The 24,263-nt window shown below is 44.2% G+C and overlaps 1 protein-coding gene across 1 annotated transcript in view; it reads left to right on the forward strand.

The window, feature by feature from the left end:
- Nucleotides 1-413: 413 nt before the first annotated feature.
- Nucleotides 414-24,263, forward strand: part of PRRG1 (proline rich and Gla domain 1) — a 262,809-nt gene continuing 238,959 nt past the window's right edge. The window contains exon 1 of the mRNA XM_028136435.2: nucleotides 414-447. The gene's annotated coding sequence lies outside the window, so the exon portion shown is untranslated. The remainder of the gene's footprint in view (nucleotides 448-24,263) is intronic.

Consider the following 24,263-nt stretch of genomic DNA (forward strand, 5'->3'; position numbering starts at 1 on the left):
CTCCATGCCCCTCACCTCTGGATGGCTGAGGACTGCCAAAGATAAGGAGAATGCCCTGGGATGGGGTGGATAAGGTGTGGGGAAATAGGCATGCAAAAGAGTGGAAGGCTAGGGAGGATCCAAGGTGGCTCCAGGTGTCTCAACTAAGCCAAGCTTTCTAGACACTCAGTGTGGAGGGAACCTCTTTGACTTCTCTGCCAGTGTTATAAACAGACCTCAAGCCTGACTCTTAGAACCCTTAGTCTTCCACACCAAGACAGCGGAGGCCCCGCCCCTCCGTTTCCCACCCAGTCAGGCCCAGCCCCCCCTCCTAACCCCGCCCTGGCCCCCCCTCCGCCCAGCCCATCAGCTCCCGGCTCTGGACTGCAACTGGGCTGGGAGGCATTGGGAGCGCGCAGGCGCAGCTGGTGATTCGCAGAGCTGGGAGTAGCGGCGCGGGACGCCCTGGTGAGTGAGGTGGCCTTGGGGGCTCGCAGCTGAGGAACAAGGTTCAGGCTGAGCTTCCCGAGAGGGTTTGGGGTGTGTGCGGGTGACTGTTTCGGGAAGCTTGGGTCCTGTAAGGAGAAATCGGCCAGACAGGAGGCAGCAGGGTTGGCTGCGCTGCCTGGGAGTGTCCAGGGGACGGGCCTCTTGGGAAGCGGAGTGCCTGGTGGCGGGAGCGGGTGGTGGTAAGTGTGAGGAGAAAAATTAAAGGAAAGGGCTCCACAGGCTGGAATTGTGTACTCAGGTTTGGCAGGACCTCGAGGCTTGTTAAGGGGGCTGCAGAGTGTCCTAGCTTCAAGTTCAGTACCCCTGCTTGGTGCCCCTGAGCGGTGTCCTGGGCCATCCCTTCCCCCGCTCTGTCGTCTCAGAGTGCAGAGTTACCAGGAACGTTCTTCATCGCTGGGGAGAGGATTTAGGGGACATGGGCTGTCTCTCCAGGCTAGTGCCAAGGAGAGCACAGCGTTCTTGTGACTTTCCTTCTCCCGGTCCCAGAGAATGTGCCCGTATTCTGGTACATTGTGGTAATGGACATTTTAACAAAGGCGATGACTGTTTTCTAAGCTGTGGCGGGTGACAACGGAGGCGGGTCGGTGGATGGGGTTAGAATGAGGTCCTTCTTTGGCCCTGGCCTTTGGGGAGCAGGGGAGCAGGCATGGGGGAAGTGGAAGGAAGGGAAAGACCTTGCCTCAGTCCCCCCCTCCCCCTTCCTGGTCCGCTGAAGTTGATCAGTGGTAGGAACAGTCTTGAGAGGGAGATAGGATTGGGAATTTGTATTCAGACTCAGGCTGCAGCCTCTGGTTTTGTCATTGGGCTGTTGAGGTAGTCTTTAAATGTCCCTTCAGGAGAAAAGCGAAACTAATAGCATTTAAGAGGAAATAATTGAAGGAAAGGGTGAAGAGGTGGTGTTACAACTTAGAGCTAAATTAATGCCTTGTGATAGCCATAATATAAATAAAGCTAGACTTTGAAGGCTATGAAGGTGCTCCAGTCAGGATAAGTGAAAAGTTGATTAGGGTGCTGTTGATTGTTTCAATCAAGAGTGGATTATTTTGTGTGTGTGTGTGTGTGTGTGTGTGTGTGTGTGTGTGTGTGTGTGTAGGTACTGCCAAGTTCTTGGGCAGACTCACTTTTGAACCCTTAAAATGATTTTGGGAATACAAAACACTAGGGCAAATGTTGTAGGTTCTATGGCTTTCATTTTAGGCTTAGCATCGTTATGAAAAATAATATATGTGCTCTCAAGCATGGATGTTGATTTTTTACTCATTTGTTTAACTTAATACAACAAAAATTGAACTTCCTCCTCCTCCACCCCTTTCCCTTGATTGTGAATTCTGTTTTATAAATATATACTTTCAGATCTGAAATGTATTTAAAGGCGCAATTCCCTCCAACCCAAGCGTTAAGTGAACAGGTTTCTGTGCCTGAAAAGCAGAAAACCTATCCTGGCTGTTAGTAACTTCTATTCCCGACCCCCCTCACTTAATTTATCCCTTCTCTACCTAAATGTAAAAGCACTTTTTCTTCATGGAACTTTTTTTTTTTTTAAGTTCTACATTTTCTGTGGTCTTTAGACTCACTGAAAAAAATCCAAACCACTGTGATTATAGTTTACTTCTTAAAACTTTCCTCACCTAGACTTCCTACCCATATTTCTGGGTTTTCCTCAATTCTTTGACTAGTCAACCTCAGTCATTTCTACTGAGTCTTATTCTTAGGGTTCTGTCCAATACTTAATTTCCCACTTTATGCAAGAGACAATAATATGGTGGTCAAGGGCATGGAATTTGAAGGCAACATATTAAACTTCCTTTTCTAAGTGTCAGTTTCTTCATCTATAAAATGTAATTATAATACCTGATAACAGATATCAGGTATATTAACATCTTATCATAATATCAAAGTGTGGCATCATAATACCTAAACAAGTTGCTATTTTTATTTGCTGTTTCTTATAAGAAACAATTTCAGTAGCCATTAACTTCAAAATGTGGATGTATTAACATCTCCCATCCTGTTCAAGTTCCAGTCCTATATTTGTATATTCCTCCCATATATCTTCAACAAGTGATTTAGTACAGTGGTTTTCAAATATCAGTGTGCACAATAATCATAAGAACGTGCAGATCTCTGGGCCACACGCCCAGAGTTTCTGTTGTATGGGATGCTGCCTGAGACTTTTCATTACTAACAAGTTTCCAAATGATAGCTGCTGGCCCCCAGGTCACACTGAGTGTTGCTGATCAAATGACATTCAGACAAGTTGACAGTGAAGAAGGGAGAGGAGACCAAAAGATCAAAAAGTTATCGAAGTTAAGAGAGGAGTGTGCTTAAACCTGATTGTATCAGATATCATGTAAAGCTTGGAAAGGATAGCTCTAAGAGAACACAGCTGGATTTGGTGACCAGGAGCCTTTTTGTTTGTTTTTGGTATGTGTCGGATACAGAGGGTTGATTTAATTATACAATCCAATTGGTGGAACATTGTCATTATTATGACTAGAAAAACATACCTGACAGGTATTTGAGATAATGGTTCTTATTGGGGTGACATTGCTCAACATTAACGTATAGGTTTCAGGTGTGGTCTTCTGTGTTACAAGATCTGTATATTGCACCATGTGCTCATCACCCAAAGTCAAATCTTCTCCTGTCACCATATATTAGGACTCCTCCTACCCCCCCTACACACACCTCCTTCCATCTGACAATCACCACACTGCTGTTTGTGTTCACAAGTTTCAGTTTTATATTCCACATATTAGTGAAATCATATAGTTCTTAGCTTTTTCTGACTGACATTTCACTTGGCATAATATTTTCAAGGTCAATTCATGTTGTTGCAAATGGCCCTATTTTATACTTTCTTATGGCTAAGTACTATTCCATTGTGTATATGTACCACAGCTTCTTTGTCCAGTCCTCTATCATGGAACACTTCGGTTGTTTCCATGTCTTGGCCACTGTGAATAATGCTGCAATGAACATAGGGGCACATATATCTTTGTGAATACATGATTTTGAGTATATACCCAGGAGAGGGATTGCTGGGTTGTGTGGTAGTTCTTTTCTTAATTTTTTGAGGAATTTCCAGACTGCTTTCCATAGTTGCTATACCAGTCTAAATTCCCACCAGCAGTGAATGAGGGTTCCCTTTTTTCCCACAACCTCACCAACACTTGTAATTGCTTGTCTTGTTGATAATGGCCACTCTAACAGGTGTGAGGTGGTATATCATTGTAGTTTTGATTTTCATTTCCCTAATTGCCAGTGAGGCTGAACATCTTTTCATATATCTATTGGCTGTTTATATGTCTTCCTGGGAGAGGTGTATTTTCAGGTCCTCTGCCCACTTATTGGATTATTTGTTTGTTTGGTGTTGAGTTTTATGAGTTCTTTATATATTTTGGAAATTAAACCTTTTTTGGAGCTACTGTTTGCAAATACCTTCTTCCATATGGTTGGTTGCCTCTTTGTTTTGTAGTCAGTTTCTTTTGCTGAGCAAAAGCTTTTTAGTTTGACATAGTACCATTCATTTATTTTGTGTTTTTTTTCAATTTTTAATTTTATTAAATTTATTGGGTTGACATTGGTCAACATGTGTGTTCTTACTTAGATATGTATGGGAGTAACAGACAAGATATAAAGCTTTTTTAAGGGATTTTGACAGGAAATACTAAGTGCAGTGTTTGGTTATCCTGAAAACCTTGGGGACCATAGAAATAATATTGTCAGTGCAGTTGACTTTTTCAAGGAAATGGCTTTATACAATACATGTCAAACTTTAACTCAGCATTTACTGAACGCCTTTGCTGTGTAAAGGGTGTGTATACTAGCTTTACCCTTTTAAAAGTAAAAACATAAATGTTATTGAGCCCAATGAGTTGAGAGTTAAAGTGCCACAAGGCAGGGATAATCAAAGCTCTTAAAAATGCTCAATGGGCCCGGCGGGTGTGGCTCAGTGGTTGAGCATTGATCCATAACCAAGAGTCCCCTGGTTTGATTTCTGGTCAGGGGACACACCCGGGGTGGCAGGCTTGATCCCTAGTAGAGGAAGTCCTTCTCTCTAAAAACCATTTAAAAAAACATATTAAAAATGTTCAATCTACTTTCTCCATTATTGAGTGGTAGTAACTGATATACTTATTTTCTTTTCTTTTTTTTTTTTAATTTTATTTTATTTTATTTTTTTAATTTCTTTATTGATTAAGGTGTCACATATTTGTCCTCATCCCCCCCTTCCCATCCCACCCCGCTCCCCATGCATGCCCCAATCCCCTGTTGAACTTAACCGTTGGATAGGCTTATATGCATGCATACAGGTCCTTTGGTTGAACTCTCCCCCTCCCCCCACCCTCCCCCTACCCTCCCCTATCCTCCCTCTGAGGCCCGATAGTCCGATCGATGCCTCCTTGATTCTGGTTCTGTTCTTGTTCCTCAGTCTATGTTGTTCATCATTTCCTCTAGATGAATGAGATCAAATGTCACTAGATATATACTAATAAGAACTGAATGTGAGACGAGCAATAATATTTATGCTGACAGGCAAATGAATCAATCTGTAGCGAGCTTCCCCCTGGACCAACAGTTCTTTTGAGACCCAATTTCGATGTCCAGTAGTTCCTTATGTGTACATGTCAGCACTGACCCCTCAGCTCTGGATGGTGGACAAATGGTGGTAATGGAGGTCCGACTCCCTCTGGTTTGGTCTCGGCCGAACCCAGGGGCACGGCGTCACCCGGACTAAGGGGCACGTGGCCTCACCCATACCCAAGGGGCGCGTGGTCTCACCCGGGCCTGGGACCCAGCCTCACCCGGATGGATCCAGGGGCGCACGGCCTCACCCGGACCCAGGATCTGGCTTCACCCGTACCCAGGGACGCTTGGCCTCTCCCAGACCCAGGGGCACGTGGCCTCACCCGGGCTTAGTTGCACAAGGCCTCACCCGGATCCAGGGACACATGGTCTCACCCAGACCCAGGAACGTTTGGCCACTCCCAGACCCAGGGCCACTTGGGCTCACCCGGGCCTAGGTGCACGAGGCCTCACCCGGATCCAGGGACACATGGTCTCACCCGGACCCAGGGACGCTTGGCCTCTCCCCGACCCAGGGCCACTTGGGCTCACCCGGGCCTAGGTGCGCGAGGCCTCACCCGGATCCAGGGACACATGGTCTCACCCGGACCCAGGGACGCTTGGCCTCTCCCCGACCCAGGGCCACTTGGGCTCACCCGGGCCTAGGTGCACGAGGCCTCACCCGGATCCAGGGACACATGGTCTCACCCGGACCCAGGGACGCTTGGCCTCTCCCCGACCCAGGGCCATTTGGGCTCACCCGGGCCTAGGTGCACGAGGCCTCACCCGGATCCAGGGACACATGGTCTCACCCGGACCCAGGGATGCTTGGTCTCTCCCAGACCCAGGGCCACTTGGGCTCACCCGGGCCTAGGTGCACGAGGCCTCACCCGGATCCAGGGACACATGGTCTCACCCGGACCCAGGGACGCTTGGCCTCTCCCAGACCCAGGGCCACTTGGGCTCACCCGGGCCTAGGTGCACGAGGCCTCACCCGGATCCAGGGACGCTTGGCCTCTCCCAGACCCAGGGCCACTTGGGCTCACCCGGGCCTAGGTGCACGAGGCCTCACCCGGATCCAGGGACACATGGTCTCACCCGGACCCAGGGACGCTTGGCCTCTCCCAGACCCAGGGCCACTTGGGCTCACCCGGGCCTAGGTGCACGAGGCCTCACCCGGATCCAGGGACACATGGTCTCACCCTGACCCAGGGATGCTTGGCCTCTCCCAGACCCAGGGCCACTTGGGCTCACCCGGGCCTAGGTGCACGAGGCCTCACCCAGATCCTGGGACACATGGTCTCACCCGGACCCAGGGATGCTTGGCCTCTCCCAGACCCAGGGCCACTTGGGCTCACCCGGGCCTAGGTGCACGAGGCCTCACCCGGATCCTGGGACACATGGTCTCACCCGGACCCAGGGATGCTTGGCCTCTCCCAGACCCAGGGCCACTTGGGCTCACCCGGGCCTAGGTGCACGAGGCCTCACCCGGATCCAGGGACACATGGTCTCACCCGGACCCAGGGACGCTTGGCCTCTCCCCGACCCAGGGCCACTTGGGCTCACCTGGGCCTAGGTGCACGAGGCCTCACCCAGATCGTGGGACACATGGTCTCACCCGGACCCAGGGACGCTTGGCCTCTCCCAGACCCAGGGCCACTTGGGCTCACCCGGGCCTAGGTGCACGAGGCCTCATCCGGATCCAGGGACGCATGGTCTCACCCGGACCCAGGGACGCTTGGCCTCTCCCAGACCCAGGGCCACTTGGGCTCACCCGGACCTAGATGCACGAGGCCTCACCCGAATCCAGGGACACATGGTATCACCCGGACCCAGGGACGCTTGGCCTCTCCCAGACCCAGGGCCACTTGGGCTCACCCGGGCCTAGGTGCCCAAGGCCTCACCCGGATCCAGGTACACATGGTCTCATCCGGACCCAGGGACGCTTGGCCTCTCCCAGACCCAGGGCCACTTGGGCTCACCCGGGCCTAGGTGCACGCGGCCTCATCCGGATCCAGGGACGCATGGTCTCGCCCGGACCCAGGGACGCTTGGCCTCTCCCAGACCCAGGGCCACTTGGGCTCACCCGGGCCTAGGTGCACGCGGCCTCACCCGGATTCAGGGACACATGGTCTCCCCTGGACCCAGGGGTGTGTGGGCTCTCCCACACCCAGGGGCGCTTGGCCTCACCCGGGCACGGGATCCAGCGTCATCCGGGTCCAGGGGCACTTGGCCTCACCCGGACCCGGAGTCCGGCCTCACCTGGACCCAGGGGCATGTGGCCTCACCTAGATCCAGGGACGTGAGGCCTCACTTATACCCAGAGGCGTGTGACCACACCCGAGCCCAGAGGCGCGCAACCCCGCCCGCACCCGGGTCTCAGCGGCGCCCCGTCTTCCCGATCCCAATTCCTGCCGGTCAATCCCCCCTCAGCAATTCCCCTGGCCATCCTTCCGGAGCTCCAGTATGGCTGCTGCAGAACTCGTCGGGCGGCGGCTCGGCGAAGCTCCGGTGCACCCGGTGCATGGCGGTGGGCCAGTCTGGCGTCGCTGTGTAGGCCCTTGGGTCTGCATCGGTGGCCGGTCGCCGAGCATGCGCACCTGGCCGCTTCCAGGGCGTTGAGATTCTTGACGGACTCAGAGGTCAGCAAGCGCGGAGTCTCCCACCCCATGTCTCATAGGGGCTCGTCTGTCTGTGCTTGGCTGCCAGTGGAGCCGTCCCCTCAGCCGGAGACCGCCGGGGGAACTGCGCCGAGCACGTTCCAGGCCGCTGTTGTATCGCCTGAGCCATAGTTCTTTTGTGTCGCCTGAGCTGTAGTTCTTAAAGTGTGGTCTTTGGGTCACCGGCATCAGCATCATCCCACATCCCCCTCTTTTATTCTAGTTGTAGAGCATCTACTCAGCCAGCCCTATGGTGGTCTTGGATGGTGTCTGCTCTGCTCTCTTGTCGTAGTCTCAAAGTTGTTGTGGTAGGCAACAATCAGGCTTCCGCCCTATGCCTCCATCTTGGTCCTCCTTTGTATAGTTAAGTCTTGATTGTTGTTGGTGTCACTGGGGGGGCTCTCTTTGTCTATAAAGGAAGAGTTGCTGTGCAGGAGACACGTTTATGGGCCGGGTCTTGGTGCAGCAAAGCTTTGGCGCTCACTGAATATTCCCGTTGAATGTGTCCCTTATGCACGTGGTTGAAATCTGGTGTCATCTCCCACAGACCACTAGATGCCCTCGTTTCTGGGTCTCCAATGGGGTGTAGATCAGCTACTGCCTTAGGCACTCAGCAAGGATTACAGCAAAAACTGTAGTTTCTTCCTCCTGTCTGAGTGGCCCTGGAGCAGTCCGACTAGAACAGCAGATCATCTGGTCCGCTGCCAGAGGGCAGTCCACCCACATGCATAAGCCGTTGCTTGGGGCGCAGGTGTGCCTGCAAGACTTGCGGGGCAGGTCTTCAAGACGTGCGGGGCGGGTCCCAGGGCGGGGCGGGGTCTCAGGGCGCCAACAGGCCATGGTGCTGCGAGCCTCGATGGCTGTGAGTCTGGTCCTTCTGCCTTCCATGTATCTAAGTCCCCTCGTTCCGCACTCCAGCGCAGCAAACACTGATTGCTGGGCGCACCTCTGCAAGAGTCCCGCCTCTCCCCGCAGGCATCTGGGTTTCCCGGGGTTCGCCAGAAGATGGGTTTCAGGGTGATGGAGAGCTAATCTCCCTTAGGTTTGGAACAAAAGCCCCTTTCCCCCGCCACCAGCCAGACCCACGCACCTCCACACCTCATCCCCTCCGATTTCGCTGGGTGCGAGGCAACAGAACAGCCTTTAACCTCCGCCGCCATCTTTTTCAAACTTCTCAATTTGTACTTCTTAATCCCTTCATTTCAGTCAACTTTACTGAAGTCTAGCGCCGCCGGGAGGTGCACGGAAAGGGCGCCCGGGCCTCCGTCCGGTGCGCGGTGCGCGCGTCCCGCGAAACCTGGCGCGCGAGGGCCGCGCGGCTGGGATGGGCGCTGGGCGGCCGCCGAGCTCCAGGCACTGCCATCGCCGTGTTCCGGACGTCGCCGCCGCGGCGTCCCCCCAATTTATACTTCTTAATCCCTTGAATTCAGTCAACTCTACTGAAATCTAGCGCCGCCGGGAGGTGCACGGAGAGGGCGCCCGGGCCTCCGTCCGGTGTGCGGGGCGCGCGGCCCGCGGCACCAGGCGCGCGGGGGCTGCGCGGCGGGGACGGGTGCTGGGAGGCCGCCGGGCTCCGGGCGCCGCCGCTGCGGCGGCGTCCCCAGCGTCCCGGGCCGGGCAGCCTGCGGGGGCGGCGGAGTTGCGAAAGTGAGTGAGTTTCCCAGGGTTTCGCCCGGAATGGGGTTCAGTGCAATCGGAGCCGGTGCTCAGCGCACTCCGGAGCCTTTATCTCCTTCCTGCCAGTGAACTTCGGCCAGGTCATCAGCCGCCCCCTCCTCTCAGGTTCCATCCTCCCCGCAGGCGCGTGTGCTCGTGTCTCCGCCCGTTTCTCCATACCTCAGGCTTTTACGGCTTCCCCGACTGTCCCCGTGGCCTTCTCCTTCCCTCCAGCTGTGGGCATTTCAGTCCGCCAGCTCTCCTGTGGTTCTGGACGATGTCCGTTCTGACCTCTAGTTGTATTTTTGAAATTGTTGTGCCCGGCTGCAGGTTAGGTGTTTAACCTATGCCGCCATCTTGGTTTCTCTCTGATATACTTATTTTCAAGCTCATTCACATACTGATGAAGAATTTGAAAGGTTTGGCAATTAAGTCGGCCAGAATTTAAATAAAGATTTGAACTTCTTAGGTACATTTTTTTTCAGTGCCTTGAAATTTAGAACTTAGGATTTCTTTAGGAAAATCTGTTGTATTTTACATCCCTGACTTGAACTAACTTCCTTGTGTTCTATTTTTCCCCTTCTTTTAAAACTGTGTTTTTAGAAGATATGTGTTATTTTCTAGAGTGCTAGGTAACCAAACTCTTCCATTTGAATGACAAAGTCCTGTTATTCAGAGCACTGTATGTTCTGCTCCAGTCTGTCTCCAATATGTCTGTTCTTTGTGGTTTGGTTTCTAATGTTATGCATTCTAATTATGTAAAAAGAAAATCTATATGACTAACTAGCCACATTAATCTTCTCTGACATGTTTGCTTCAGGGAGAAAGCTTGCAAAGTTAAAAACATATGACTAGTTTTAAAATTTGCTGTAACTGGAAAAAAAAGTTAATGTAATATATTCCTAGTCTTTTACTCTGCGTTAGTATTACTCATGGGACCAGAATAATGATTTTTGCAAGGATATATTTACTTTCCTATGTAATTTTATCATACTTCAGTATCTTATTCATTTTTCCCTAGGATTTATCACAAAAATATTACTACATATAGAAGTAAGAGATTTTTTTCTTAGGTTCATAAGCAGCTAGTCTGAAAATACAAATGTTTTTGTGATAATAATATGAGCTATACTGCAAAAATCAATATGTTCTTTGAATTTTAAAGTTCTTTAAAATGAAAATGTAGGTGTTAATATTTATTATTAACATTTACTTTGTTTCTTTCCCTAAACTATGAATGTTCATCCAGTTTATAGAATTGACCTTTGCAAAGTTTTGAATAGTCAATTCTCACTGCTATTGTCCGAGTTCAAGATTTATTATTTCTTTCTTCACACTATAACCATGTCCTTTTTAATGGTCTCTTCAGTCATTTATTTCTAGTCCTTAGCTCAAATGTGCCCATCCACAGATACTGAAAGCCTCCAACTTGCAGGTACTGCCCTTTACAGTGCTTCTAGAAAGCCCCATCCGCCTCTATAGACCTAACCACTTTCTCAAAGGTTGTTTATGCCTAATCTTTCTAAGTTGGCTTCCACTTTTTCTGTTTGTGTTCCTCATTTGCATTTCAGTTCTTAACCATTTAATTGGGGCTAGTTCTCTGCCGGATTCGCAGCATCATTAGCCAGGAGTCAGAGCATCTATATTATCTTTATCTACTTGGTTTCTGCCTGATTCCCAGCACCAGGAATCAGGATGCTGAATATTCTTGAACTCCTTGCCATTGCAGTGGGTTGACTTTAGCCTACTTCATCAGGACTGATAAGAGGAAGAAGATAGCAGGGCCCTCAGAAGACCAGGAAGGGGACTGTGGAAAATCCTATGTACTTTTGCTTTTTTTCTGAAATCCAAATCCACTCTTGGAAGCTATATTCTTCATAGGAGTATAGTGAATTCCTTATTCAGAAGATTGCCCAAATTATTTTTTCTTCTCATCTATCAAGAAACTATAACACATGGATTATCTATAATAATAATCTATAATAATAAAAGCATAATATGCAAATTGACTGAACGGCCGAACAGCAGAACGACCATCCAAACGACCTTCTGGATGAAGCCGAGGCTGCGAAGGACTACTCTTGCATGAATTTCGTACATCGGGCCTCTAGTAGTAATAATAACAACAACAGCAATGACAATAACCCTGCTAAAATGTACCAGATATTTAACTTTCATTATTTTTATTACCTTGTACAGTACATGACATTTATCCCTATTATATAGGTTGGACACTGTAGATAAGAGAGGTTAAGTGATCCAGTTCACTCTGAGGTATGTGGTGGAGTTGGAATTCTAATCTACATCTATCTGACACTAAATCTTGGAGCTTTTTTCAGGAGACCCCATTGCATGAAGCATGCTTTGGGCTGCCTCTTCCCATTGTCCGTTTTACACAGTAAACACACAGTGAAACTGTGTTTAAGAAGAGAAACACTATGTGTGCATTTCCAGCATCAAACATGGTCTAGCGAGCATTAAGTGCTTAATGAATGTTGAATGAATGAGAGGATACCATGTAAATTAGTTAGAAAGGGTAGTTGCCCTTAGTTTAACACAGTGGTAAGCATATGGTAAATGCTCAAAATATTTGTTGAATTCATGAGCTTATTCATTCAAATGTCATTGAATTAATTAGATTATCAATTGTACTCTTATTAATACAAATGATGGTGAATATAGGTATTTGAGTCATAGATCTAGTCTTTTTGTGAAGAAAAGATGGATTTAAATGGATTCTTTTTCCTTTGCATTCCTCTAAAGAATAATTCATATCATATGATCAACTCTACTTTTAGAAGAAGGCTTCCTTTATGCACTTCATCTTACTAGACCTCTTATTCATTCACTTCCTAAAAATTTTTTTTTTGGCTTCTACCCTTTCCCTATATAGTGCCATCCATTTCCATGACTTTAGTTTCATTCTGTACACTGAATGTTTTAGAACCATAACATTTGACCTGACCTTACTCTATTTGACCAGAAGCAGCAGCATTAATTCCAGGGAGTATTACCAGACCCTTTTCAAGGATCAAAGGTTAGGGAATTCATATAGCTGGTACAGTACTTCCTTCATTGTGCACTACACATACTTCCCACAGATTGGCCTCCTGTATTTGGAGTGGTTAATTCCATTATTCTGTATGGGTAGAAGACAGAGGATTATTCTGTTAAAAACTTCACACTTACCTCACTACACAATCGCTTTCTTTTCATTAATTCAGGGCCCAGCTGAAATACTCAGTGTCACTTATTACTAAGTGCTTCAGAAATTTTGGCATTGAATATCATTCCAGTAATTCTGGTTTGTGGAGAAGCAAGTAAGTTCATTATATTGTAGAAAAACTTCTCTGTGTGGCACCCTGGCAATCTTGCTCATCTTCATTCAGGCCATCCGGCAATGTTTGACTGTAGTCTGACTCAAGTCAAGGCAAACTGCCCTGTAATTCCTCTTAGAGCAAGGGGAGATAAGCAGCCTAGTGAGGAGCTGACATGAAGCAGTTTCTTATAACAGACCTTGTGGGAAACTGCAATAAGGCCATTTCTCATTCATTTCCTATTTTCAGTTGAGTGCAAGACTTTCTACCTTATACTCTGTGGGGTACAACTTCAGGTATCTATAAGTCTATAAAACTCCTTGGGTTTAGTTTAGAGGTGGATCATCAACAGCAGCATGCCACATCCCTTGGGCCATCTGTTATCTGGTCTCTCCTATTGATGTCATCATGTGGGACTAGAGACTTGGTTTACTGACATCATGCTGATTTTGCTTTTGCTGTCTATATAAGTAATAAATTGTCTGAATCCATTTGAGCTCATTATCACCTTACCAACTGAAACTATGGAAGTGTGGAAAGACAATCTAACAGTAAAGCAGTAATACTTGTGGCCCCATTAGCCACTGTGCTGCTGCTTTGGGAATGTTTGTCTCTGTGACACAGAGGGGCTTTCACTGGCCAAACAATCAGCTGCTACTTGTACCATGACATGCTCTTTGAATCTTCTACTTGTCTCTGGGCAGAATGGAGCAAGCCCCCAATTTTCAGGTGAACAGAAGCCAGTGCTTTCTATTAGAATTATCCTTTTCTCACATTGCAAGGTCAGGGAAAATACCAAACCCTGCACATTGGAAAATCTTATTTATACAATTAGGAAGACCACACAAATTCTGAAGCTTCCCTATACACACACCTAAGTGTGATAGGAAACAAAGCCTAATCACAGTGTTTGGGCCTACTCAGAATGATATACTTTATTTATTTAATCCTCACACGAGGATATTTTTCCATTGATTTTTAGAGAGAGTGGAAGAGAGAGGGAAAGACAGAGAGAAATATCGATCGGTTGCCTCCTACAGGAGCCCGACCAGCATGGGGAAGAAACGTGCAACCGAGGTACGTGCTCTTGACCAGAATCAAACCCAGGACCCTTCAGTCTGCAGGCTGATGCTCTATACACTGAGGCAAACCTCCTAGGGCAGAAGGGTGCATTCCTACTCAGGAGGTGGTTTCCTCCTGCTCATAGATAGATACTGTGGTCTCTTCTGTCTGTGGAATTTTGGTTTCCAAAGAAAACAAATGTTTCCCCATACAAGCATCTACAAAACATTCTTATTTTGTTATTAGATCTGGGAAGAATAGAAAACAACATAGTAGGAAAATATATATTACCTTCCATGTTGTTTTCTATTCTTCCCAGATCTAATTATATATATAATAAATTATATAAGTAATAAATTGTCTTATATAAATTACTTATTTAATTACTTATATAAATATATATATAATAACAAAATACACACACACACACTGAGTGGCCATATTATTATGATCTCTGAATGCATAATAATCTGGCCACTCAGTGTATATCCTATATAATAAAAGGCTAATATGCAAATTGTCCCCTCGACCAGGAGTTCAACCAGCAGGCATGCCGGCCAACCGCCCATGTCCCTTCCCCCTGGCCAGGCTGGCCGGACCCCACCCATGCACGAATTCGTGCACCAGGCCTCTAAATATATATATATATTTATATACATATATATATACGCACACACACACACACACACACACACACACATATCTATCTATCTATCTATCTATCTATCTATCTATCTATCTATCTATACTGAGTGGCCAGATTATTATGCGTTCAGAGATCATAATAATCTGGCCACTCAGTGTGTGTGTGTGTGTGTGTGTGTGTGTGTACGTGTATATATATATATATACATATATATATTCATTTCAGAGAGGAAGGGAGAGGGAGAGAGATATAGAAACATCATTGATGAGAGAGAATCATCAATTGGCTGCCTCCTGCATACCCCCTACTGGGGATCAAGCCTGCAATACAGGCGTGTGCCCTTGACCAGAATCGAACCTAGGACCCTTCAGTCTGCAGGCCAACGCTCTATCCACTGAGCCAAACAGCTAGGGCTATTTATATATTTTTTGAAAAATTTTCTATAGTATTTGTTGATTTTATATTATGATCTTTTTAAATTTAGACATTTAAGGTTATACATTTTCTTCTAAGCACTACTTTAACTGCATTTCACAGATTTTAATATTGTGTTTTTATTATCATTTCATTCAAAATATTGTCTAACTTATTTTGTAGTTTATTATTTGATCCAGTGGTTAATATTTATAGTTTTATTGTTTATTTTATAAATATATATGGTTTTCCTGGTTTCCATATTGGTACTAATGGGAAAAATGTTAACCTAGCAGGTGTGGTTGCTTATTCCTTTATTGTCTCTAAGGGAACCTAGAAACACGATTGACTCTTGCTTAACTTCTTGGAATGTAGCCCTCTGAATGCTTTTTTGTTCATGGTTGATTTTAGTTTTGTACACCAGGAGTAATAGACCATGCTGTGCATGTTTGTCAGAATTACTTTGTACAAACATCCAGATTGATGATGTGTACTTGGTTTCATTGCTGTGGTCCTGAGCTTTTAGTTAGTGTAGCTGGTTGCATAGCAGGATATGCCAAGCCCTGGAGCCTTCATGGCTGAGATACAAATGCCCTTTTTGCTCTAATTTGAGATATTTTGTACATGTCCCTGTATTTTTCTACTAGAGAGAAAGCATGTATAAGAAGCCTGTGTCTGACCTGTCTGAACTCCACCCAATGCATATCATTTTCCTGCTGCTTTTACTCTCTACCTTTGCTGTGATAAATGAAACTTAGTCCTGAGAATAATTACCATTGAGTTCTTCTGGTGAACCAGAAAATTGAGGGTTATCCTATGTGTCCTAAAACTGTATTATAATTTAATTCTATTGTGGTCATAGAACATACACTATGATTTCAGTATTTTTTTAAAAAAAGTATTGAGACTTGTTTTACAACCTACAATGTGGTCTCTCCTGCTAAGTGTACCAGGTAAATCTGAAAGGAATGTATATTCTGCTATTATTGGGTATATCCTATCTAATGAAAGAGTAATATGCAAATTAACCATCACTCTGGTACACCCACAAGCCATGCCCACCAGCCAATCAGGAGTGAGCCTGCAAATTAACCCAACCAAGAAGGCTGTGGCCATGGAGTGAGCAGGAGGTTTGGATTTCCCCAGCAATGGAGGAAGCCAAGCTTTCCACACACCCTGGCCAGCCCAGGACTCAACTCAAGGCTACAAAATTTCAATTATAGAAGATACATCCCAACAAAAATGGCAGCATCCATGGAGCTGGAGAGAGCAGGAGGCTTGGGTTGCCCCTGGTGATGGAGGAAGCCAAGCTCCCGCAGCCCTGGATTGCCTTGGCCTCCACCCAAGGCTACAAAGATTCAATTATAGAATATAAATAAATCCCAGATACCAGGGTCTCTGATTGGGTTGCCAGGGGGCGTGGCCGGCCTGCAAACCACCACAGGCCCCTCGCCCAGGCCACCCTATGCACCAAGGGAACCCCCACCCTGATGTGGGACACCCTTCAGGGCAAACCAGCTGGCCCCCACCTGTGCACCAGGCCTCTAGCCTATCTAATAAAAGAGTAATATGCAAATTGACCATCACTCCAACACACAAGATGGCTGCCCCATGTGGTCAAAGATGGCTGCCCCCATATGAACACAAGATGACCACCACAAGATGGCCAGCAGGGGAGGGCAGTTGGGAGGGACCAGGCCTGCAAGGGAGGGCAGTTGTGGATGATCAAGCCTGCAGGGGAGGGCAGTTAAGGGTGACCAGGATGGCAGAGGAGGGAAGTTGGGGGCGACCGGCCCTGCAGGGAAGGGCAGTTGGGGGGGACCCAGGCCTTCAGGGCAGAGCAGTTGGAGGGGACCAGGCCTGCAGGGGAGGGCAGTTAGGGGTGACCAGGGCTGCAGGGGAGGGCAGTTAGGGTGACCAGGCCTGCAGGGGAGGGAAGTTAGGAGTGACCAGGATGGCAGAGGAGGGAAGTTGGGGGCAAATGGGCCTGCAGGGAAGGGCAGTTAGGGGCAAACAGGCTGGCAGGGGAGCAGTTAGGGATCAATCAGGATGGCAGTGGTGTGGTTAGGGGGTGATCAGGCTGGCAGGCAGAAGTGGTTAGGGGCAATCAGGAAGGCAGGCAGGCGAGCATTTGGGAGCCAGCAGTCCTGGATTGTGATAGGGATGTCCGACTGCCCGTTTAGGCCCGATCCTACCAGGATCCCGGTAGGATTGGGCCTAAATGGGCAGTTGGACATCCCTCAAGGGGTCCCAGATTGGAGAGGATGCAGACTGGGCTGAGGGTCCCCCCCCCCCCGTGCATGAATTTCGTGCACCAGGCCTCTAGTTTTTCTATAAATATCAATTATGTAAAGTGGCTGATAATGCTGTTCAGATCTTCTATGTTTCTGCAGATTATTTCCCCTAGTTTAGTCCATTGCTGAGACAGGAGTGTTAAAGTCCCGACCTGTGATTGGGGAATTCTTTTTTTTTCCATTCAATTTTGTCAATTCCTGTTTCATATATTTTAAAACTCTATTGTGGGATACATACACATTTGGGATAATGTCTTCCTCTTGAATTGACCCTTTTATGATTATGAAGAGCCATGCTTTTATCTCTGGTAATGCATTTAGGTTTCAAATTTGTCTTGTGATATTAATGGCCATACCAGTCTTTTGATCACTCTTTTCAAGGTATATATTTTTCATCTGTTCACTTGTAATCTGTCTGTGTACTTCTATTTAAAATGAGTGTCTTTTAAACAGTGTATCCTTGTGTGTGTGTTTGTTTTATTTTTGCCTTCTGACAATCTCTGCTTCTTAATGGGGATATTTTTAGTCCAATAATCTTTAATGTATTAACTGACATGATTGAGCTTAGGCCTATTATTATTTTAGCTGTATGTGTGTTTTACCATTTTAATAGTGGCTGAACTAGGCATAACAATATACAAACATAAGTTTTCACAATCCACTTAATTAGTTAATAATGTACTACTTAGTACATTAGTTAATTGTGTACTACTTCAACTAAAACATGGAAAACTTACAAACTTATCGGCCCACAGGTCTATCCTTTTTTTATTTTTTATTTTTTTTATATTTTTTTATTGAGGTATTATATGTGTACATATCTTACCATTACCCCCCCACCCCACACCCATACATGCCCTCACCCCCCAGAGTTTTGCGTCCATTGTTTATGCTTATATGCATGCATACAAGTCCTTCGTTTGATTTCATAACTCCCCCACCTCTCCCTAACTTTCCCCCTGTAATTTGAAAGTCTGTTTGATGCTTTACTGTCTCTGTATCTATCTTTTTGTTCACCACTTTATAATGTTCTTTACTATCCCTAAATGAGTGAGATCATGTGGTATTTTTCTTTCATTTACTGGCTTATTTCACTTAGCATAATGTTCTCCAATTCCATCCAGGTTGCTGCAAATGATGAGAATTCTTTTTTTTTTATGGCAGCATAGTATTCCATTGTGTAGATGTCCCACAGTTTTCCGATCCAGTCATCTGCTGATGGGCACCTAGGCTGTTTCCAAATCTTAGCTATTGTAAATTGTGCTGCTATGAACATAGTGGTGCATATATCCTTTCTGATTGGTGTTTCTAGTTTCTTCGGATATATTCCCAGGAGTGGGATTACTGGGTCAAATGGCAGTTCCATTTTCAGTTTTTTGAGGAAACTCCATACTGTTCTCCACAGTGGCTGCACCAGTCTGCATTCCCACCAGCAGTGCACGAGGGTTCCTTTTTCTCCGCATCCTCGCCAACACTTGTTGTTTGTTGATTTGTTGATGATAGCCATTCTGACAGGTGTGAGATGGTACCTCATTGTTGTTTTGATTTGCATCTCTCGGATAATAAGTGACTTTGAACATGTTTTCATGTGTCTCTTGGCCTTCCTTCTGTCTTCTTTTGAAAATATTCTGTTTAGGTCTGTTGCCCATTTTTTTTATTGGATCATTTATCTTCCTCTTATTAAGTTGCATAAGCTGCCTAGAGATGTTGGAGATTAAACCTTTATCAGTGATAGCATTTGCAAATATGTTCTCCCATGCAGTGGGCTTTCTTGTAGTTTTGTTGATTGTTTCTTTTGCTGTAAAAAAGCTTTTTATTTTGATGTAGTCCCATTTGTTAATTTTCTCTTTAGCTTCCATTGCCCTAGGGGCAGTGTCAGTGAAGAAGTTCTTTTGGCATATGTCTGAGATTTTGTTGCCTGTGGAGTCCTCTAGTATTTTTATGGTTTCCCGTCTTATGTTTAAGTCCTGTATCCATTTTGAGTTTATTTTTGTGTATGGTGTAAGTTGGTGATCTAGTTTCTTTTTTTTGCATGTATCTGTCCAATTTCCCCAACACCATTTATTGAAGAGACTGTCTTGACTCCATTGTATGTTCATGCCTCCTTTGTCAAATATTAATTGAGCATAGTGGTTTGGGTCGATATCTGGGTTCTCTATTCTGTTCCATTGATTTATATGTCTGTTCTTGTGCCAGTACCAGGCTGTTTTGAGAACAGTGGCTTTGTAATACAGCTTGAAATCTGGTATTGAGATCCCACCTACTTTATTCTTCTTTCTCAGGATTGCTGTGGCTATTCGGAGTCTTTTTTTTATTCCAGATAAATTTTTGGAGAGTTCTTTCTAGGTCTGTGAAATATGCCATTGGTATTTTAATAGGGAGTGCATTGAATCTGTAGATTGCTTTGGGTAGTATGGACATTTTAATGATGTTGATTCTACCAATCCATGAACATGGTATGTTCTTCCATCTGTTTACGTCTTCCTCTATCTCTTTTTTCAGTGTCCTGTAGTTTTCTGCATATAGGTCTTTTACCTCCTTAGTTAAGTTTATTCTTAGGTATCTTAATTTTTTTGGTGCGATGGTAAATGGGATTGCTTTTTTAGTCTCTCTTTCTGTAAGTTCATTATTGGTGTATAGAAAAGCCATAGATTTCTTGGCGTTAATTTTGTATCCTGCTACATTGCCGAATTCATTCATTAAGTCTATTAGTTTTTTTATGGAATCTTTTGGGTTTTTTATGTACAATATCATGACATCTGCAAATAAAGACAGCTTCACTTCTTCTTTTCCAATTTGGATGCCTCTTATTTCTTCTTCTTGCCTAATTGCGATAGCTAATACTTCCAGTACTATGTCAAACAGGAGTGGTGAGAGTGGGCATCCCTGTTTTGTTCCTGTTCTTAGGGGAAAAGGTTTTAGTTTTTGCCCATTGAGTATGATGTTCGCTGTGGGTTTATCATATTTAACTTTTATTATGTTGAGGTATGATCCTTCTATTCCCACCTTGTTGAGAGTTTTTATCAAGAAAGGGTGTTGGATTTTGTCAAATGCTTTTTCTTCATCTATTGATATGACTATGTGATTTTTATCTCTCAGTTTGTTTATGTGATGTATCACGTTTATTGATTTGCGGATATTGTACCATCCTTGCATTCCTGGGATAAATCCTACTTGGTCATGGTGTATGATCTTTCTGATGTACTGCTGGAGCCGATTTGCTAGAATTTTGTTGAGGATTTTGGCATCTATGTTCATGAGGGATATTGGCCTGTAATTCTCTTTCATTGTGTTGTCTTTATCTGGTTATGGTATTAGGGTGATGGGTGGCTTCATAGATGGAGCTTGGAAGTGTTCCTTCCTCTTGAATTTTTTGGAATAGTCTGAGGAGGATAGGTTTTAGTTCTTCCTTGAATGTTTGGTAAAACTCTCCTGTGAAGCCATCTGGCCCCGGGCTTTTGTTTGCCGGAAGCTTTTTGATGACTGCTTCAATTTCGTCCATAGTTACTGTCCTGTGGAGCTGTTTAGATTATTCCTGATTGAGTTTTGGAAGGTTGTATTTTTCCAGGAATATGTCCATTTCCTCCAGGTTGTCCAGTTTGTTGGAATAGAGTTGTTCATAGTATTTTTTAACAATCCTTTGTATTTCGTTGGGGTCTGTTGTTATTTCACCTCTTTCATTTCTGATTTTGTTTATTCAGGTCCTCTCTCTTTGCTTCTTGGTGAGCCTGGCTAGAGGTTCATCAATCTTGTTTATATTTTCAATGAACCAGCTCTTGGGTTTGTTGATCTTTTGTATTGTTTCTTTGGTCTCTATGTCGTTTATCTCCACTCTGATCTTTATTATTTCCTTCCTTCTGTTTACACTGTGCTTTTCTTGTTGCTCTTTTTCTAACTCTTTGAGTTGTAGGATTAGGTAATTTATTACCATTGTTTCTTGTTTTTTTTGCAGTAGTCTTGTAGAGCTATGAACTTCCCTCTCAAGACTGCTTTCGCTGTGTCCCATAGATTTTGGATTGTTGTGTTTTCATTGTCATTTGTTGCCATGATATTTTTTATTTCTTCCTTGATCTCTCTGGTATCCCAGTCATTGTTTAATAACATGCTGTTTAGTCTCCAAGTGTTTGATTTCTTTGGATTGTTTTTATTGTAGTTGATTTCCAGTTTTATGCCACTGTGATCTGAGAAGATGCTTGATATGATTTCTATCTTCTTGAATTTGAAGAGACTTTGCCTGTGACCCATTATAAGGTCTATCTTTAAAAATGACCCATGTGCAGTTGAGAAGAATATATATTCTGTGGCTTTGGGGTGAAATGTTCTGGAGATGTCAATTACTTCCATGTGGTCTAGTGAGTCATTTAGGATTGATGTTTCTTTGCTGATTTTTTGTTTAGAGGATTTGTCCAATGGTGGTAGTGGGGTATTAAATTTTCCTACTATGATTTTATTGTTTTCAATCAATCCCTTGATATTCTCTAGGAGTTTTTTTTAATGTATTTGAGTGCTCCTGTATTGGGTGCCTATATGTTTATCAGGGTTATTTCTTCTTGCTGGACTGCTCCCTTTAGTATTATGAAGTGGCCTTACTTATCTCTTTTTATATCCTTCACTTTGAGATCTAATTTATCAGATATAAGTATTGCTACCCCAGATTTTTTTCCATTTCCATTTGCCTGGAAAACCTTTTCCCATCCCTTCACCCTCAGATTGTGTGCGTCTTTTTTTCTGAGGTGGCTTTCTTGTAGACAGCAGATATATGGGTCATGTTTTCTTATCCAATCCATTACTCTATGTATTTTGATTGGGGCATTTAATTCTCTTATATGTAAAGTTATTATTGTTAGGTAATTCTTTGTCGCCATTTTTATTCTTTACCCCTGTGTTCCTTCTTCACTTCTTATTTATTTATTTATTTATTTATTTATTTATTTATTTTTTTTTTACAGCAGACCCTTTAGCATTTCTTGCATCCTGGTTTGGTGGTAATAAACTCCCTTAGTCTTTTTTTGTATGTGAAGCTCCTGATTTCAAACTCAATTTTGATTGATACCCTTGCTGTGTACAGTATTCTTGTATTCAGACCCTTCCTTTGCATGACTTTGTATATTTCATTCCATTCCCTTTTGGCCCGATGTGTTTCTGTTGAGAAATCAGTCGGTAGTCTGTTGGGGGATCCTTTGTAGGTAATTTTGTCTCTCTCTCTTGTCCCCTTTTAAGATTCTTACTTTGTCATTGGTGTTTTCCAATTTAATTATAATTTGCCTTGGTGTCGGTCTTTCTGGTTCATTTTGCTTGGGAGTCTGTGAGCTTCTTGGATTTGTGTCATTCCCCCCCCTCCCCCATATCAGGGAAGTTTTCTGTCATTATTTCTTCGAATAGGTTTTCTGTTCCTTGCTCAGTTTCCTCTCCTTCTGGATCCCCTATTATGCGGATGTTGTTTTGTTTCCTGTTGTCCCAAATTTCCCTGCTTTTTAATTTTTTTTCTAGAAACTGCTCTACTTTGGTATTTTTTCCTACCTTTTCTTCTAGCTCACTGATGCCGTCCTCAGCTTCTTCTAGTCTACTCTTGATGCTTTATATTGAGTTCTTTACAGCAGCAATATCATTTTTTCATTTCTTCTTTTTTCTTCTTCATTTCCTCTTGGTTCTTACACATATTGTTGAATTTGTCTTCCATTCTTTTCAGCCACCTCATGACCATTTCTCTGAATTCTTTCTCTGATAGGTTGCTTCCCTCCATTTCGTTTACTTCCTTTCTTGGTGATGCCTGCTTTTCTTTCATATACAGGCTCTTTCTTTGTCTCCCCATGATCTCTCTTCTCCGGGTGTCTGGTTATGTGGTTCTCTCTCTCCTGCATTGATTTAAAGCCATAAAATACAACACAACAAGGTACAATGCACAAGGCACTGAACACAAATGTATTAATGATATTAATAACCCCAAATAATGGTGACCACAAGAGAAAGGCAAATTAGAATATAGGAGATAAAGAAGAAGAGAAAAAAAAAAGGAGTTCAAAAATGAAATTGGGAAAAGGGAAAAAAAGTAAGAAAAGAAAGAGAATAAGAAAGAAGAGGGGGGAAAAACTATATATATGGGGAGAAAACTCAAATAGAACAGTTACTATTCCTAACAATGAGAGAACAATTACCTGGAGATGAATCCAAACTGCATACAACAATTAATATCAAGCTAGGTGAGGGAAAACAGAAGCAAAAAACAAACAAAAACAAAACAAAAAAACATAAAGAAAAAACAATCTCACAAACAAGCATAGGAAAATCGATATATTCAACGATCAAGCAAACAACAACAAAAGGACAGAGAAAAAAAATTTGGATAATGAAGAAAGAGAAGACAGAGATATGTATGGACTTGGAGCAGGGGATTGGAATTTAGATATATAAGTAGGGTGAAATTTTAACATGGGGTAAAAAGAAGGAATAGGGAAAATCTAAAACAGGAATAGGGTAAGAGAAACAGGAGAACAACATGGGGAATGTGAAGAAGAGAATGTTGGCATAAAGGTAAAGGTGAGATAGAGTAAAATGATGCTAAAGGAAAGATGAAAATAGAATGTAGAACGCTAATCCCAAAGTAACATAAAGAGAAAATAAAATGATATATTTTTTAAAAAAATAAGGTAAAATAGTAGTAGTAATAATACCGATTGAAAATAAAAATGTAATAATTAAAAAGGTAAAATCAAGTGAGGACAAAAGAAAAAATTAGTTTCTCAAGTAAAAGATGAAAAAATAAAAATAAAAATGTGCATTAGTGAAGGTCATTCACTTCCTTTACTGTTCTGTTTGGCACGCCTGTTTCCTAGTCAGGACAGTATTGAAGTTCCCTGCATTCCACTCTTCCTCAGTGTTGTAAGGCAGTCCTGATTTTTAAGCAGGCAGTGTGTCTTAATTTCTTGTATTCCTTTATTTGTGTTTACACAAGAGTCAATTTGTGATTCAACCCCTGGCTGGCAGTGTTTCTGGACTGACCTCCGGGTCTATAGGTCCTCTCTAGGTAGTGTTTAGATTTGTTTTCTCTGTGGCACTCAATATTGGTTTGGGGTGTTGGTTGCCCCAGAGCTGGTTTTCTGATGGTTATTCCCCACTCTGATCCCCAGGTTCCAGAAAAACAACTTTTCCCTGCAGT

The sequence above is a fragment of the Eptesicus fuscus genome, chromosome 1 (assembly GCF_027574615.1).
Source record: "Eptesicus fuscus isolate TK198812 chromosome 1, DD_ASM_mEF_20220401, whole genome shotgun sequence".
Taxonomy (NCBI): domain Eukaryota; kingdom Metazoa; phylum Chordata; class Mammalia; order Chiroptera; family Vespertilionidae; genus Eptesicus; species Eptesicus fuscus.